Genomic DNA, 12,225 nt, shown 5'->3' on the forward strand with positions numbered 1-12,225 from the left:
ACAATTTGCCGTTAAAGACGCAGGGCCCCTTTTTTGTAGTTTCCACTAGATAGCGCAGACTAAGTCAAAATTGGCAATATGTCGCAAAAAAATATGAAAACAAAACATTTGTTTTTTGGGCTTAATTTAAGTTTAGGGTTAAGCATAACGTTAGCATTGTGGTTAAGGTAAAGGTTTAGAATTACATTTTAAGATTAATTGTAAAAATGGGCGGGGTTTATGACTTTATGAACGGTGTAACTAGTAATACCCTTTTTTTGTGGGCATGCAAATACAGGAAACCAGCCAACGGATGTCAGTATATCCAGAGATACTCCATTGGAATCGTATTAACGCCCATGGTGTAAATTGCCCATGCGTCGTCAATGGGCCGCACGGTGCATTCTGGGCGATTCTGGGACAAGGAAAGCTCTCCTTCAAGTGGGGAATGGGAGTCAATAACATAGGTGTATAAAGATGGCTAATAACTAAGGTGTATAAAGATGGCTACCCTCATGTACTTACCTAAAATGCCTTGTTTTCTCAATTCGCCTTATTGTACAGTGCTCTCCGTTATCCTTTTGTATCAGCAAAGCACAGTATACTAAAAAGTAGATTGAGTTGATTTACTGGCACAGTTTGTTAAATTTGGGAGCCATAGTTTAAGGACTGTGGGTAGTGCTGAAAACAATGACGTCATATCTGAATTCCTCCACCCCCCCAAAAAAATGTTTAAATCTGAATTCCTCCATCTTTACGCACCTTAGTTTTTTTTTAAAACATTAGCGAGAATTTCATGAAGTACAGCATTTGCAAATCTTTTCTGAGATGTGAAATAATGAACTTGTTCTCTGTAATGTCATATAGCTTTGGAATCGGGACATTACACACTTGAGGAAAATAGTTAGGTTTCTCAACTTTTAGAACAGATGGCCTGACAATTAGTTTAGCAACAAAGTAACAACGTGAGCACAATTGGTCGACAGTCTGCTGGGAGGGGCGTTATACGTTTCTCCATTCATTGTCCAGTGGGATTCCTATCTCCTTTCTCTCAAAGCTCTGGTATATCTCACCTCTTTTTTAGAATGTGCAATGTACACCGTGGTCATTGTCAAATTAAGGCATCGATCAAAAGGGGTCAATGCAGATAGTCCAGGTAGCTACAGTAACTAGCAAGGACAGTCATAATGTGGCTAATAGACTAGAGTATCTACGGTGCATTCGGGAAGTATTCAGACCCCTTGCCTTTTCCACATTTTGTTACGTTACAGCCTTAATCTAAAATGGATTAAATTAACTTTTTCCTCCTCGATCTTGCCCTAATACCCCATAATGACAAAGTGAAAGCAGGTTTTTAGAAATGTTAGCAAATGTATTAAAAATAAAAAAACAGAAATACCTTATTTACATACGTATTCAGACTCTTTGTTATGAGGCATGAAAATGAGCTAAGGTGCATCCTGTTTCCATTGATCAACCTTGAGATGTTTCTACAACTTGATTGGAGTCCAGCTGTGGTAAATTCAATTGATTGGACATGATTTGGAAAGGCACACACCTGCCTTTATAAGGTCCCAGAGTTGACAGTGCATGTCAGAGCAAAAACCAAGCCATGAGGTTGAAGGAATTGTCCGTAGAGCTCCGAGACAGGATTGTGTCGAGGCACAGATCTGAGGAAGGGTACCAAAACATTTCTGCAGCATTGAAGGTCCCCAAGAACACAGTGGCCTCCATCATTCTTAAAATGGAAGAATTTTGGAACCACCAACACTCTTTCTAGAGCTTGCTGCCTGGCCAAATTGAGCAATCGGGAGAGAAGGGCCTTGGTAAGGGAGGTGACCAAGAACCCGACTGTCACTCTGACAGAGCTCCAGAGTTCCTCTGTGGAGATGGCAGAACCTTCCAGAAGGAAAACCTTCCCTGCAGCACTCCACCAATCAGGCCTTTATGGTAGAAGCTGCCACTTAGTAAAGAGGCACACGACAGCCCACTTGGAGTTTGCCAAAAAACACAGAAAGGACTCTCAGACCATGAGAAACAAGATTCTCTGGTCTGATGAAACCAAGGTTGAACACTTTGGCCTGAATGCCAAGCGTCACGTCTGGAGGAAACCTGGCACCATCCCTATCAGAGCTTCAGAGGATCTGTAGAGAAGAATTGGAGAAACTCCCCAAATACAGGTGTGCCAAGCTTGTAGCATCATACCCAAGAAGACTCGAATCTGTAGTCTCTGCCAAAGGTGTTTCAACAAAATACTGAGTAAAGGGTCTGAATAAATGTAATGTTTGAAGAAATGTACAAAAATGTATAAACTTTTTGTTTTGTCTTTATGGGGTATTATGTGTAGATGAAAATAAAAAATACATCAATTTTAGAATAAGGCTGTAATGTAACATTGTGGAAAAAGTCAAAAGGTCTGAATACTTTCTGAATGCACTGTATTTGTTTAACTAACTAGTAGTCTTATGGCTTGAGGGTAGTAGCTGTTCAGGGTCCTGTTCGTGCCAGCTTTGGTGCATCGGTACCGCTTGCATGCAATAGCAGAGAGAACAGTCTATGACTAGGGTGGCTGGGGTCTTTGACCATTTTTAGGGCCTTCCTCTGACACTGTTTGGTACAGTTTAGAGGTCCTGGATGGCACGGAGCTTGGGCCCCAGTGATTTACTGGGTTGTACGCACTACCCTTTGTAGCACCTTGCGGTCAGATGCCAAGCAGTTGACATACCAAGCGGCGATGCAGCCAGTCAAGATGCTCTCAATGGTGCAGCTGTAGAACTGAGGATGTGAGGGCCTATGCCAAATATTTTCAGCCTCCTGAGGGGGAAGAGGCATTATCATGCCTTCTTCATGTGTTGTTGTGTGGCCCATGTTAATTCCTTAATGATGTGGACACCGAGGAACTTTAAGCTCTGTTCCAACTCATATTGTTCAAATAAACAGTAAACCTGCTTTCAAAAAAACAGATAAAGCAATACCTCATAGCACAACGCCGCTCTCCTATTTGATCTAGATAGTTTGTGTGTATGTATTGATATGTAGGCTACATGTGCCTTTAAGAAAACATGGATGCAGTTCTGTCCTTGAGCTGTTCTTTTCTATGAATGTTCTGTATTATGTCATGTTTTGTGTGGACCCCAGGAAGAGTAGCTGCTGCTTTTGCAACAGCTAATGGAGATCCTAATAAAATAACAAAACAGCATTCTCACATAGGTGTTCCTCTTGTCCAGGTGGGAGAGGGCAGTGTAGAATGCAATAGAGATCGCGTCATCTGTGTATCTGTTGGGGGAAGATGTGGGTTTTCTTTTTAACGGGAGAAAAAAAAGCAGCCCATACTCAATAAGATGGACAACAATTGATCATGTCTAGCTTCCTCTTAACACTTGCTCTCTCAATGCAATACTGTACCTAAACTGTTAACAACCGGGGTAGGCCGTCATTGTAAATAGGAATTTGTTCTTAACTGACTTTCCTAGTTAAATAAATGTTAAATACAATTAAAATAAAACAATTGGCATCAGGTGTTGGCAATTAGTGGGTGTGGCCAACGTACCTGTCTTGTATCATCAAAACTGGAAGTGGAACCTGCCTGGATTAAATTGGACCAAAGACCTATGGATTGAGCTCTGCTCTACTACTACTGTGGGTCTCTATCGACATCTAGTGGTTGAACCATAGACTGCATGAAATTGAATTTGGAAAAGTTATTGAGCCTCTGAATACTGAACAGTAGCCTGCAGTGTAGTGCATGTATGTAGGCCTTCTGCAGATGTCAACTAGCACTAACCTATATGAACTGATTAATCTAAGTGGCATGCTGTAGTTTCAAGGGAGCCCCGCGAGGTCTGAGCAAGCCCCCCCCAACACCAAATAATTATTACATTTTTTGGGAAACTGCTAACTTCCTACAATTCTACACATTTTGCCATGGGCCAAAGAGAATATGTGCAGTTTTATAGCCAATCTCATGCTATTCTACACATTTTGCAATGAGGCTGAGAATGTTTTTCTCCAGTTTTACAACTAGTTTCCTGTCACTCTAGACATTCCTGCCGTGTTCATATCCTCTCTGAGGGGGCGGGAGACCATTAAGAAAGGGTGAAGGTTAGTTGCAGGATTAGCTAAAAAGGTTAAAGTTAGGGTTAGGAGAAGGGTTAGCTAACATGCTAAGTAATTGCAAAGTAGATAAAAAGTAGTAAGTAGTTGAAAAGTTACTAATTAGCTAAAATGCTAAAGTTGTCCATGATGAGATTTGATCTTGCAACCTTTGGGTTGCTAGACGTTCGTGTTATATGCATACCCATCCACCCTGACCAACCACCTCCTTGCCGTTTTTGCGTTAAGTAACCATCTGTATTATGTAACCATACCAAACATAACATACTTAATGGCGTGTCTTGGCTTTACGTACAGAATAATACGAAATGCTCTGAGACCAGGTTGAGTGCACGCACTTATCAAGAGAACATCCCTGTTCATCCCTGCTACCTCCAATCTCTCAGATTCACTAAACACTCATGCTACGTTTGTAAATTATGTCTGAGTGTTGGAGTGTGCCCCTGGTTGTCCGTAAACTAAAAAACAAGATTTATTTAGACTCTTACTTTTGATACTTAAGTATATATTTGCAATTTGTTTTACTTTTGATACTTAAGTATATTTAAAACCAAATACTGTTCGAATTTTACTCAAGTAGTATTTGACTGGGTGACTTTCACTTTTACTTGAGTCACTTTTTATTAATAAGGTATTTTTTTTTACTTTTACTCAAATATGACCACTTTTTCTACCACTGCAGCACTGGCAAACCATGGTTGACTAACTCCGACCAAAATGTCTGACCTTTATTCCATCATAAGAAGGTTCATGTCCATTCTAGTAGTATTCTAATTCCTAATTCTATGTGGGGAGGAAGCACGGAGCGACAGTGAGAAAATGTGTTTGTGGTCTCAAGGGTCGGTGGAGAAGCGAGATAGAATCCATCGTTTCATATTGTGGTAGGCGGTTTAGCAACAGCTGTGCTGAACTGTGGTCGACATGGGTGATAGTTATGATGGTATGGGTGGGAATGATGAAAGTCAAGGACCTGGATGGTCTGTGGTGAAAGGTAAAAGCACTGCTGACAGCAGTGGTAGTTCTAGTGTTGAATGCATGAAGAGGACGAAAGTAGTGAATAACCATATTAATGATGTGTTGGAGTGGAAAGTTGTAATCGTGTTTGATGTGAACACAGGGTCTCATCTATATCCTATTCGATTAACCAATGCCAAAAAGAAAGAGATAGGTGAAATCACATTAGCCCCATTCATTGTTAATGGTCGACTGTTAATATTCTGTGCTGACAATGTTCAGCAAGGGAAGATTCTGAAAATGGGAAGAATGGGAAGAAAATCACATGTCATGTCTCTGGATCTTCGCCTAAGCTGAGCGGGGTCATTTCTGGGGTTCCACACTCTATCGATGATATAAAAGAAAATGTAGACTGGGGCATAGTGGTTGAAGCCAAAAGAGGGGCAGAGAAGTGAAAGCCTGTCAGTACTATTAATGTTTGAGCAAGTTTTGCCTAAGAAGGTACAGATGGGCTACCTGGCTTTCAGTGTTAGAGCGTTTGTCTCACCTCCATTAAGGTGTTTTAAATGCAGAAGAATGGGACATGTAGCTACTCTGTGCAAAGGAAAGAAAAGATGTGCCAAGTGTGGAGGGGAACATGATTATGGTGAATGTGAGAACAATGTCAAGGTTAACTGTTGTAATTGTGGGGGAATACAGTGCAGCATTTGGTGAATTCCAGGTGCAGAAAGAGGGTAGAGAGGCCCAAATATATAAAATCACTCATCATGTCTGTTATGCAGAGGCTGCAAGGCAAATTGGTGGAACTATTAGGCAGAATGATGGAGACAATAGGGGCAGTACTGGAAGAAGTGGACCTACTGTAGGAAATGTTGCTTATGCTAGTCCTGACATGGTTACGAGACCTGTTCAGTGGACACTTTGGCAGTTAATCAGATTGACTTTATGGCCTTCATTGGAAAGGTTATCAACCTGACTGCATTTGTGGAAAGATCTGCCAAGTTGAAAATCATTGTGGAAGCAGCAACAGAGTTTTTAGTAGGCCGTCATTGTAAATAAGAATTTATTCTTAACTGACTTGCCTAGTTAAATAAAGGTTAAATAAAAAAAATAATGAAACAAATTATGAGCTTGGAGGGTACTATGGTGTTGAATTCTGAGCTGATTCAGGGGGTTGGGTTAAATGCAGAAGACACATTTCAGTTGAATACATTCAGTTAGACAACTGACTAGGTACCCCCCTTTCCCTATAGTCAATGAACAGCATTCTTACATAGGTATTGCTCTTGTCCTGATGGGATAGGACAGTATGTAGTGCGATGGCGATTGCATCATCTGCATCTATTGGTGCGGTAACCAAATTGAAATGGGTCTAGGGTGTCAAGTAAGGTAGAGGTGATATGATCCTTGACTAGTCTCTCAAAGCACTTAATGATGACCGAAGTGAGTGCTACAATTAGTTAGTTCAGTTACCTTTGCTTTCTTGGGTACAGGAACAATGGTGGCCATTTTGAAGCATGTAGGGACAGCAGACTGGCATAGGGAGAGATTGAATATGTCTGTAAACACTCCAGCCAGCTGGACTGCGCATGCTCTGAGTACGCAGCTAGGGATGCCGTATAGGGGCCAGCAGCTTTGCGAGGGTTAACGCTTAAACGTCTTACTCATGTCAGCCACGGAGAAGGAGAGCCCACAGTCCTTGGTAGTGGGCCACGTCGGTGGCACTGTGTTATCCTGAAAGCGGACAAAGAAGGTGTTTAGCTTGTCTGGAAGCAAGACATCGGTGTCTGTGACTTGGCTGTTTTTCCTTTTGTAGTCCGTGATTGGCTGTAGACCCCGCTACATACTTCTCATGTCTAAGCCGTTGAATTGCGACTCCACTTTGTCTCTATGCTGACGTTTTGCCTGTTTGATTGCCTTACGAAGGGAATAACTACACTGTTTGTATTCGGCCATATTCTCAGTCATCTTGCCATCGGGCTTTCAGTTTTGCGTGAATGTTTCCATCTATCCACAGTTTCTGATTAGGGTAGGTTTTAATAGTCACAGTGAGTACATCTACTATACACTTCCTGATAAACTCAGTCACCGTATCAGTGCATTCGTCGATGTTATTCTTGGAGGCTACCCGGAACCTATCCCAGTCCGCGTGACAAAAACCTTCACACCAGTCTGAGGTCCTGAATGCTCTGGAGCAGGTTTTCATCAAGGATCTCTCTGTACTTTGCTTCATTCATATTTGCCTTGATCCTGACTAGTCTCCCAGTTCCTACCGCTGAAAAAGGTTTCCTCCAGACGTGACGCTTGGCATTCAGGCCAAAGAGTTCAATCTTGGTTTCATGTTTAAGCATTTACCTGATGAGGTCATGCACGTTCTTCTGGGATTCTTTAATATGATTTGGAGTGAGGGGGTTATACCTTCTGGTTGGAAACGTGCAGTAATATTACCTTTTGTAAATCCTGGTAAGGACCTTTCATGTGCTGATAGTTACATTCCAATGGCACTGACCTCAGACTTATGTAAACTGATGGAAAAGCTGATAGTCAACAGATTGTCATATTTCCTGGAACATAGCTAGATCTACATTGGATGCATTAGTAAAGGTGAGCAATGAAGTTGAAAAACATTTTTTTTTACATTGAAAAGGCACATGACACTATGTGGAGAGAAGGCCTACTGATTAAGATGGAAACACTTGGTATTGGTGGGAGATTGTATAAATGAGTTTTGACCTTCTTATTTAATAATCACTTTTGAGTTCAAATATGGTCGATTTTATCTGATTCCTATCGAGTTGACAATGGTATTCCTCAAGGCAGTTCTATCAGTCCTATTTTGTTCAATATTATGATTAACGATGTGTTTTTGAATGTAGGTAGGGATATTGGGGCTTTCCTATATGCTGAGGATGGAGCTGTTTGGAAGAGGGGAAGGAATGTCTCTCATGTGACCAAATCTATTCAACAAGCTATATTGGATGTTGAAAGATGGTCAATTGACTGGGGTTTTAAATTGTCAGTGGTGAAGTCTTGCTGTATGTTCTTCTCGAAGAAGAAAGTTGCTGATAATATACCGTTTTTTTCTGTATGGACAGCCTATGTGGAGGGTTTCTAAGTACACATATTTGGTTATATGGTTCAATGAGCAATATACGTTGAAATATTATGTAATAAATGTTGAAACAACATGTAAGAAGGTGGTGAATCTTATGCTGACATTCAATCGTTGCTGGATATTTATAGAGCTTTGATCAGGACGACAATTGATTGCGGTGTATCGTTTATGGAACAGTGGCGAGACTTGGCTTCAGAAGCAGGACAGAATCTAGTATATAGCTTTAAGGATATGTATTGGTGCATTTAAATCAACATCTGCATGTGCCATACTAGTGGAGGCAGGTGAGATGCCTTTGGATATACAGTGCCTTGCGAAAGTATTCTGCCCCCTTGAACTTTGCGACCTTTTGCCACATTTCAGGCTTCAAACATAAAGATATAAAACTGTATTTTTTTGTGAAGAATCAACAACAAGTGGGACACAATCATGAAGTGGAACGACATTTATTGGATATTTCAAACTTTTTTAACAAATCAAAAACTGAAAAATTGGGCGTGCAAAATTATTCAGCCCCTTTACTTTCAGTGCAGCAAACTCTCTCCAGAAGTTCAGTGAGGATCTCTGAATGATCCAATGTTGACCTAAATGACTAATGATGATAAATACAATCCACCTGTGTGTAATCAAGTCTCCGTATAAATGCACCTGCACTGTGATTGTCTCAGAGGTCCGTTAAAAGCGCAGAGAGCATCATGAAGAACAAGGAACACACCAGGCAGGTCCGAGATACTGTTGTGAAGAAGTTTAAAGCCGGATTTGGATACAAAAAGATTTCCCAAGATTTAAACATCTCAAGGAGCACTGTGCAAGCGATAATATTGAAATGGAAGGAGTATCAGACCACTGCAAATCTACCAAGACCTGGCCGTCCCTCTAAACTTTCAGCTCATACAAGGAGAAGACTGATCAGAGATGCAGCCAAGAGGCCCATGATCACTCTGGATGAACTGCAGAGATCTACAGCTGAGGTGGGAGACTCTGTCCATAGGACAACAATCAGTCATATATTGCACAAATCTGGCCTTTATGGAAGAGTGGCAAGAAGAAAGCCATTTCTTAAAGATATCCATAAAAAGTGTTGTTTAAAGTTTGCCACAAGCCACCTGGGAGACACACCAAACATGTGGAAGAAGGTGCTCTGGTCAGATGAAACCAAAATTGAACTTTTTGGCAACAATGCAAAATGTTATGTTTGGCGTAAAAGCAACACAGCTGAACACACCATCCCCACTGTCAAACATGGTGGTGGCAGCATCATGGTTTGGGCCTGCTTTTCTTCAGCAGGGACAGGGAAGATGGTTAAAATTGATGGGAAGATGGATGGAGCCAAATACAGGACCATTCTGGAAGAAAACCTGATGGAGTCTGCAAAAGACCTGAGACTGGGACGGAGATTTGTCTTCCAAAAAGACAATGATCCAAAACATAAAGCAAAATCTACAATGGAATGGTTCAAAAATAAACATATCCAGGTGTTAGAATGGCCAAGTCAAAGTCCAGACCTGAATCCAATCGAGAATCTGTGGAAAGAACTGAAAACTGCTGTTCACAAAAGTCTCTCGATGTGAAAAACTGATAGAGACATACCCCAAGCGACTTACAGCTGTAATCGCAGCAAAAGGTGGCGCTACAAAGTATTAACTTAAGGGGGCTGAATAATTTTGCACGCCCAATTTTTCAGTTTTTGATTTGTTAAAAAAGTTTGAAATATCCAATAAATGTCGTTCCACTTCATGACTGTGTCCCACTTGTTGTTGATTCTTCACAAAAAAATACAGTTTTATATCTTTATGTTTGAAGCCTGAAATGTGGCAAAAGGTCGCAAAGTTCAAGGGGGGCGAATACTTTCGAAAGGCACTGTATGGCATAAAAAATTGTCATTAGCTTATTGGGTTAGGCTGACTGGCTGTGAGATTGTCCTTCCCATTGCTACAGTTCTAGATGACTGTTGGGAATATACTAGTAGACATGGCAGTGGTTTTGGTTGGAAAGTTGGAAAGCTTGCTGATGAGAGTGGTTTGGAGGAGTTGGAAGTTGGCCCCTCTGTGGTGATAGGGGATGTTCCTCCGTGGTTACTACCAGATCCTGTTGTTGATCTAACCTTGGTAGAGAAAATATAATATTGGAAGTTGCCCTCCAGTGGGTGGAGGACATACAACCTGTCAGAATTATAGTATGCTCAGATTCTCTATCTGTATTGAATAGTTTATCATCTGGAAAATCTAATAGGAGTGACCTGCTATTGGAGGCGTTCTGTTCTTATGGAGAATTGAGACTGGGTGTGGTAGTGAGATTGTGCTGGGTCCCAGCCTATTTGGGCGTGGAAGGGAATGAAATTGTAGACCAGATAGCCAAAAGAGCTTTAAAACACGATATAATTAATATTAATGTTCCACTGGGTAGAGGTGAGGCCAAATGTAAGACCAGAGACATATTGATAGATGTGTGGCAGAAGAGATGATACTCTGAGCACAAGGGCTGGCATTTATATACTCTCCAAAGAAAGGTCGGTGGACCAAGATTCAAATGTCATATTAGGAAGGATGAGGTGGTGTTTGCTTGATTGACCTAGGACATTGTACATTGAACTCGTCATTACATCTGGTTGGCAAGCATGTGAAAAGTTTGTGTCGGGAGTGTATGGTCGATGAAACAGTGGAACATGTGTTTTTATATTGTTATAAGTATGATGAAGAGAGGGAAAGTATGAAGTGTAGGGTCATTGAGGTTGGATGGGATGGGGGGGGGGGGTCTTAGGGCTCTTTTTTATTTTCTCAGAATTGCTGAGTTAGGTAGGAGGATGTAGAAATGTGGCCTTAATGTTGTAAACCGTGATTGACCACACACTCCATGACAGTAAGTGGCAGCATGCAACTTTAACGTTTGTTTGCGGACCGCCATTATAGCATAGAATAATATATATATATGTAGCCAGTGATGAACTTCTTTATTATTTTGTAAAATGTATTTTACCTTTATTTAACTAGGCAAGTCAGTTAAGAACAAATTCTTATTTTCAATGACGGCCTAGGAACAGTGGGTTAACTGACTTGTTCAGGGGCAGAACTTGACTGACTCATCTCAGTCTCACATTAATTGCTGGTGGTAAAATTGACATCTGACATGCTTTTCACCTGTACCTGCTTAAAAAGGCAGGTAATAACTTGAAGAGGACAGGTTGGAATTATAAAGTGTGCTTGCCAAGGCTCATCATCTCTCCTTGTAATCTTAGGGTATACAAATGTGCCTAAAATTCATCAACATTTTGTCTGAACAATTCGTTAACATTGGTAAAGTAATTATATTGCAAGAGTGAAACAAGTCCTCTCTCAGTATTATGAAACCCCAATAAAAAAAATCTGTGCCACACGACTACGTCAGGGTGTACACTTGCACGCACCCAGGACGATGCAAAGAAACGTCGTTCGGGGAATATTTAGTTAGCTAGCATAGCCTCTCTGGTGGAACGGACTCGATACCTTGCTAACTTTGTAGACTGTTCAGTTGAGTTAGAAAGTTCTCTATCTAGATTTATGCTAGTTTAATTTGAGAAAATGTTGAAGTTAGATAACTTACATTAATTGTTAGCTAACCGGCTAACTAGCTTCCCAGCAAGCTTGCTGAATTGATGGATCTTCTCATTTAGCTATCTATCTTTCTAGCTAAACTGGTTTCGTTGGCTCATCATAGCAAGGATTCATCGCTGTGTTGCCTAAAATGTTCCCTGAAAACATTGCATCGGACACTGCAGACGCAGGCCTCTGACTGGAAACAATGAGTTCAATGATAGGCTGTGAAGGAGACACAGCCACACTGCCTGTACAACACCGGCTAACTAGCTGCTAGCTAACAAGTTGGCTAGCTAACTAGCAGTTTGTACCGCTTGTATCGGACGCGACCTTAAAGCGCTGATGTGAGGTATGAGTAATGGCCTTGTAAATTGACCTAGCTATATTTGTCGAATCTAGACTACCAGCCCCATCAGATAATTTATCAAAGAAAAGTTAGACTAGGTAATAGCTATATGGCAAATGTTTAACTTCACTTTGTCTCTTGTCAAC

This window comes from Oncorhynchus mykiss, chromosome 12, assembly GCF_013265735.2.
Source record: "Oncorhynchus mykiss isolate Arlee chromosome 12, USDA_OmykA_1.1, whole genome shotgun sequence".
Lineage (NCBI taxonomy): Eukaryota > Metazoa > Chordata > Actinopteri > Salmoniformes > Salmonidae > Oncorhynchus > Oncorhynchus mykiss.